Raw genomic sequence first — 7,224 nt, forward strand, 5'->3', positions numbered from 1 at the left:
TCTTATATCATTGTATAAGGCACGCACTGCACAATGGCAACCAAGAAGTCAGCTTAGCTTGCAACCAGACATTCTTTTCCAAAGCTTTTCTGTGAGCTCAACACATTTAATTCATAATCACTTATAGAGCTTATACAACCCTATAAAATAACCTACTCTCCTGAATCATCTCTTACCTACAAGATATAATTTTATTCTATTTCTTATGATTTCATTATCTTATTTTTGTCACTTGATCTCATTTTTTCTTGGGGTTCTAAAGGATTTAACAACGAATGATAAGAATGAGGTTATCAGCACAAAAATAGACAATAATTAAATGTCAGTCATGTCTGTGACAAAACAAATGCAATTCTGTATCTCACTACTTTTGGTGCTGGCTCGTGCAATACTCATTAAAGATTTTTACCGTTAATGCTGATAGTTTTGCAGTTACTTTGAACAGATGAAATACATTTTGCTTACCTACCCTTCATTCTTCCTCCTCTGCAAATAAGTTTTTCCAGTGAAAGATTAGCATAGTTGGTACCAGGAATTTCAAATGGGATTGTTTATGCATCAAAGAGTAAGTATTAATAACAAAAATGCACTCACAGTATGATTGCTTTGTGATGATTAGAATATAAATTGTTAGTTCTATATATACAGACACACACACATACTGAATTATATGCCTCACGATGGTATGCCCTTCGCATTCCTCTAACATCTGATAGTCAGATGCCATGTCACACACACACTTGTCAATTTGTTTTATCACTGAAAAGTTTGTGTATGGTGTTGCATGCAGCTGACAACCCAGCACACTCAGAACCCACCTGAAAATGTTACCCATGGAAAAATCTCGCAGTCACAGGCAAGAGGGGGGAAGGAGATAGCCTCTGCCCCAAGGAGCCAGCAAGTGAAAGCATCAGCTTCACCCAGAAACCAGTTTTCTCATCACTGATGATGAGAGGTACACAGCAAGCAGTAAATTAAGTGAGCACAGTCAGTGGTGGACAGAAATTCCTTTCTGCAGGCTCCGCTTGACCACTTATGAATTATAGGGTCATCTATAACTTGTGAAAATAACTCACATATCACACTCTCGCCATCTCTGCACTCCTACTTCTGCCACTGGACCTGGTCAAGAACTCAGCAGACACAGGGCGAGCGTTTAGCAATGGGTAACTCTACTGGCCTTGTGGGGTTTGCAAAAACACTGGCATGTGAGGGGCCAGAGCCTACCACTCCTACCTCTCTGCCTGTGCCTTGTCATTCCTGCCCTTCATCTCAGGGTAAAATGGACAACAAGACATCTTATGGAAGGCTGGAGAAGGGCTGAGGCCCCAGCCGTGCTGCGGCTGTTGTCAAAACCCTTACCGACCTTCCAAGGAACAAAAATTTCCCTGGCAAATGGTAAGCAAAACAACCAGATAAACAACCAAGCTGACCGTGAAAAGTATGGGAATAAATAACATGGTGTTACGCACAGGCTAGGCTAAGTATGTGAACCTTCAGTCAAAGTTTTGACCTCTGCTTTTGCAGACATACCCAAGCTCACTTTAATTGCCTGGTTTGCACGCTGGAAGCCAAGCGGCTGCCGCAGCGCAGGGCTCAGCACAGGTTGCAAGCCCCCCCCTCCAGGGGCAGCTCGCAGCAATGCTGCTGTGTGCAGGTCGCCCCCACTTACCAGGCAAAATAAACGTACCACAGCCACCAGAATTACCCAGCTAGTGACTCAAGTGTAGGAAACGGCACTGAAAGACTGATTTTTGTAGTGTGGGCAGCTGCCCAGTGCGTCCCTGTGATGGACTGGGGCTGGCTTTGATCAGTTCCACTCTTATTTAGCAGCCAGTGTACAACGTCCTTCTCACTCCTTTAATAGGAAAGGCCCGCCTTTATCCATGAAGTGAAATCATGCTTATTATCATGTTAATTAATACATTTCTAATGAGAAGCTGTTTCTCCAGTTTACACAGAGCCAAAGTGAAAATTGAAATGGTTTTACTAATTTAAAAATAAATTATTTAAAAAATAAGCAATGAAGAAACTTCCAAGAGCCGAACAAAAGGAAAAATATTGGAGCTAATGAAATGTTGGTTAATTATCCCTTTGTGCACTCTTTTATATATTTTCTCCATTTTTAATTGTTTCATATAATTAGATTATAACTACTTAGAGCAGGAATTTTATTTTACTCTGTATTTGTATTGCATATCGGGTCCTCATAATACAATGCACCTAACTGATAATAATAATTATAATAAAGAACATTATTTTGCACTAGGAGTCTTTCCAAGCCAGGGAGCCCAGCATGCTAGTAACATTCAAGTGTAATTTTTTTCTGCATTTGGCTTTATCAATGATAGAGGAACAGAGCTTGAGACTCTGCAGACTTGGCTATTTCTACTTCTCCAGTCCCAGGCCATCTTCCTCACATTGTAGTTCACTGTTCTTGGACTTAAGTTCATCACCTCAAAGCCATGTACTCTGTAGGTTAACCCTCCTGCTTTATTTTTTGCTGAAGAGGGTGTGTTGCATTAGGCAATGTCTTCAGATGGGTCTTGCCTACCCTTTTTGAGGAAGCCCAAGAAAAGGTTTGTCTGTGTGACCCCTACATCACCAATATCACAAGTTCAGAGTCCAGGAGAATAGTCTAACCGGTGAATTTCTGGTGCCAAAGTGCAATACACAGAGTCCTCTGTATGCTTACAATTGTCCCTCCCAGTTCCTCAAAATCTTTCTCCTGGGCAGCTCAGCACTATGTAATATACTTGTTAAGTAACTGAGTAAATTATTCATTTTCATTACAGTATGACACAGATGCTTCAAGAGAGGCTGAAGGCTCACAGAGGTAGTGGCTCCACGCACATTTAAAGAGCTAACAGAAGACAGATAACAACATTTCCTTTCTGCCACCTGTTAATTCTTTTTAACAGATGGAGAACTGGAGAATGGAGAGATTAAAAGCCCTGATACAGGAAACCATATTTTTTTCAAGACAGTGCTTAAACACATGCTTCTGCAAGCACAGGCTTCTGTCCCAGTGAAGCTGAGCATGTGCTTATATGGTTTTTTGAATCAGGATCTAAGTGACTCTTTCAAGGTCATAAAAGCAGTGGAATTAGCTGCCCCTGAAGATCCCAATTCATATTGCAGCCTTCATCCTTTCTCTACACAGTCTCTTTCCAAATCCGTATTTCTGGAGAACTCTGCTAACCTGTTAGGCTCTCAGATGGGAGGTTCGCAGGCAAATCTCTCTCAGTTACTTTGGTAAAAATGTTGCTTTAAGCTTGAGTATAAAATATATATGATGTGAAGTCAGGCAAAGGTGAGAAAATTAGAAATAGCAATAAATGGAGTTAAACTTCAAGTCTCCTACAGTTTAAGCTGTAGTAAATAAGAAAACAATGGGATCTACCTGTATTTATAATGTAATTCTGAAGACAATCTGATCCATCACCACTTGAAATATTATGCAAACCTTTGACGTTTGCATAATATTTTAGTAGTCATAAAATGCCTAGTAGTGACTAGTCATATTAGCATTTCACGTCTTCATTAATTTACCATGAAAATGATAAAATGTTTAGAGTTGAATACTTAATCTCTATCAGTTCTCAATAGACCATTATTTTAAGAGGCCAAAAAAATTGCTTGTGAAGCTGAGAAAGACAGTCTTAGGGGAATGACGCTGGGCTGACATTAAGGAGAGTTCTCCTGCATGCTACTGCTTTGACCTTGAGCAAAACCTTTAATTCCTTTGTGTCTCAGTCTCCCATTTGTGTGTTCCGGAAAAAAATACCATCTTCTTCCCAGGCTTTGGCTGCCTTGCATACTTCAACTTTTAGAAATGCAAAGGTAATACTTTTTTAATTTTTTTTTTTTTTTAAACTAACACAGCCCCCTCTTCCTTAACCCTAATTAACTCCTTGAAGAAAAGCACCTATTCAAGCTCTCTTGGAGAGCCTTGTGCAGAACTGTAGCCTCATAACAGCTGCATGCAAAATCTGCCAATAAATTCTGGAGAGTTTTCATGAAAGTGTGCCATGCACTCTCTCGCAATATGATAAACAACTAAGGCACACATTGCAGTTACTATAAAAATAATCCATGAAGTCTTCCTATGCAGCTACAAAGAGATTTTAAACTGAGATAGGGAGTGCCATAGCCTGTACCTGGGCACTTCCAGATGTGCTGCTTTGCTCTCCATTACTTGTGCATGCAGAGGTGAGACCTCCCTGCTTCCTCCCTGTTTTATTTCTTTTTCTCTGGCGCATAAGCTGCCTTGAGAAGGGTGTTTTCCACACTGCCCTATGCAAAAGGGACATGATATTTGCAGGGGGCTTTCATTACCCCTGCTATAAATTTAGCAGAAAAAAATCTTTCATCTTTTTTTCCAAAAATCTCTCTATGTTACTGTACATACACTTGAAAACACTAAAGATTTTTTTTTAAATTAACCTTCTCTTAGGCATTGGAAAAGTAAAGCAGACGATATGAAAGACAGAGGTTTAAATAGAACAGTAAGAGAAAAACACTTTGGTTATCAAACTGATGCTCCTTGGTTCCTTATTCCACTGAAACCTGTATCTGTGCTGCTTTCATGAAGGGTGTTTTGCTATCACAAGCAAATTCCTCATTTTTCAAGGAAAGCTTTACATAACCTGCTTATTTGGCCTTTGTTAGTCATGCTACAAAGATTTAAAAGCTTTGAAGATTGTCTTAACTAAAAAGAGCCACAACGACAACAATGCACTTTCTTCCAGTCACTGATCAGGCTTCTAAAGAGTAAGTAATGATGTGAATTTTAAAGAGCAAAAGGCAACAAGAAAATATTTAATAGTACAACTAACAGCACAGCATACCTTCTGCAGAAACCTGTCTGCTTTACTTTCCTTTTATCAATATTACCAAGAAAGTAAATTTGTCACTGTACAGTTGAGAATCTCTCAAAGATCTACTTTAATGTTTCACGCTACGTTTGCAAAACAAGAGTAATAAAAATAATGACACCATTATTACTCTTCCCTCTTTGTTTTCAGTTCATCACTTGCATATTTGAATAATGAATTATATTCACATTATCTCTACACTTTTGCTCTTGACTTCCTCTGCTGGCTGAAAGTAAAGCTATTATCCAGTTGTCAGCTCTGAAGAGCCATTCAACATAGCAGCCAATGATCCTGACATGTAGATATACTACTATGCAAAATTATCTAGAGTACAATTTCAAGCTATATATGAGAAAATTACCAGCCAGCATAAAAATGAATCCTCAGCTTAGGTGAAATATTAAAAATTTCATCAGGGCCACTTTAGAACATAAATAAGTAGACAACAGAATTAGTTGTGAATTAGGCACAAAAGGCTAATTAACACTATTGTATCATCTTGATTGACTTAAAGTCTATTAGATCACTATTTTATTGTTTGAATCTCTGAACCTTACAGGAAAAAATGGAACCTTCTTCTATTAAGAGGCCCCTGTTCATTCTCAGATCTGCAGCTTTTGACTGAATTTCATTAAGGCTCATTCCACTAACCAATACTTTGCACATGTAATTTCCTGATAAAGGAATGATTATTTGTATCAGTTGATTTATACAGCTTTTTTATTAAGTGCCATGTTAAGTTATAAACAAATCACATAAAACAAAACCTACACAATTTTTCTTTACTGTCACATCCCTCCATGTAATTATAAATATAACTGGAGATTCAGATGCAGTTAGATTTTCATGATGCAGTGAGGGGCAAATTCAGCCTAGGAGCAAACGTTCTCAAGGGCAAATACTTTCTTCTCTGCATGCTCAAGTGTTTTTATCAGGAAAGAATAGCTGGAGGTTGGGAAGGTGAGGAGGTGCTCTCTACCAGACGGAAAGCAATGTCCCCAGGATGACATTAAACAAAGGAGTATAAGAACAGATGGGAAATCAGAGCAAGCTACTGTGCTTGCTTTGAAGAATTGTCTAAGAGAAGAGCAGCTGATGCCTCTGTGGTCAACATTTATTCTTCTAAATCAGCTGCCTCAATCCCTTTTCTACCAATTAGACCTACTCCTGTTTGTATCATTATGTTGGGATGAGCCAAAAACCTGATTAATTTTTATGGCAGTACAAGGTGTAAATAACATGTTATCTAAAGAGAAGAATGAAGAGGAAATCTTGGTGTCCCTTCCATGCTGTATTTCCTTTAGGGATGTGTCAGAGCCCATCAACTTTTATTGAAATTTAGACATGTCTGAAATGAATTAAAATGTATTTTCATGGATTACAGCTCCTGAAAATTCACATTGAGAAAAAAAATAGCTCATTACAAACACTGTTTCATCTCATAGTATCATTTATTTTAACAGCATTGTAACAGCCTTACCTTAAACATGGATGTGTAGGCAATGAGATTAAATGATATATTTAAGATCATGGAATAAGGATAACCAGGAAATTCAGATATGCCCTCTTTCACCCAGAAATCTTGTTTTTATGGGATTTGAGGATAGTAGACATTCCTGGATATCTGGCAGCTTTGCTGTAGTAGCAGTAGCTCTTTTAAACTGTGGACATCAGCAAGTCCAGGGCAGAGGGACATCTTCTACATATCAATTTCATGGTGCAGGCAAAATGAGTTGGATGTGTTCATGAATGTGCCAAAAAGTGTCAACACATGCACAATAAACCTGATATGCCTGGCTTACTGCACACTGGGAATCCATCTCCATAATGCATGCATGCATATTTCTGCCTGGGAAATCATGGTGAGCAGCATGGCAACCCTACATCAGAAGTCCTCTTTGAAAGCCATGCTCTCAAGCCAATGTATAATTCATTAAGTTAGCCTTCCTTAATCAGTGATCAGTAGAGCTATTTAGATCGTGAAGCATTAGAAGAAAGTCTAAGATACTCTATCCCCAAAATAAATATATTCTCACATAGGTCACAAACAAGGAAACAAGATGGAGAGAAATTAAAGCAAGACATTCAAAGTTTAGATCAACTGTTACTTGTTTATAAATGAAAATCATTATGGCAGCTCAAATTGGGCTGTAGACTTTGCTTTTAGCTGTCAGATGTGGCAAAAATGAATTACAAAAGTTGAATAAAAATTAGAGTATGCCGATTCTTACTCTGTTGATCTGCTGTGAGCCATAGCACTGTCCACCTGATCAACTCAGTGTTTTCTGATTTGGAGTTATTATATACTAAAACCTTTGCTGAGCAAAGCATTAGTGCAGTGCTTAGA

The sequence above is a fragment of the Cygnus olor genome, chromosome 6 (assembly GCF_009769625.2).
Source record: "Cygnus olor isolate bCygOlo1 chromosome 6, bCygOlo1.pri.v2, whole genome shotgun sequence".
NCBI classification, from domain to species: domain Eukaryota; kingdom Metazoa; phylum Chordata; class Aves; order Anseriformes; family Anatidae; genus Cygnus; species Cygnus olor.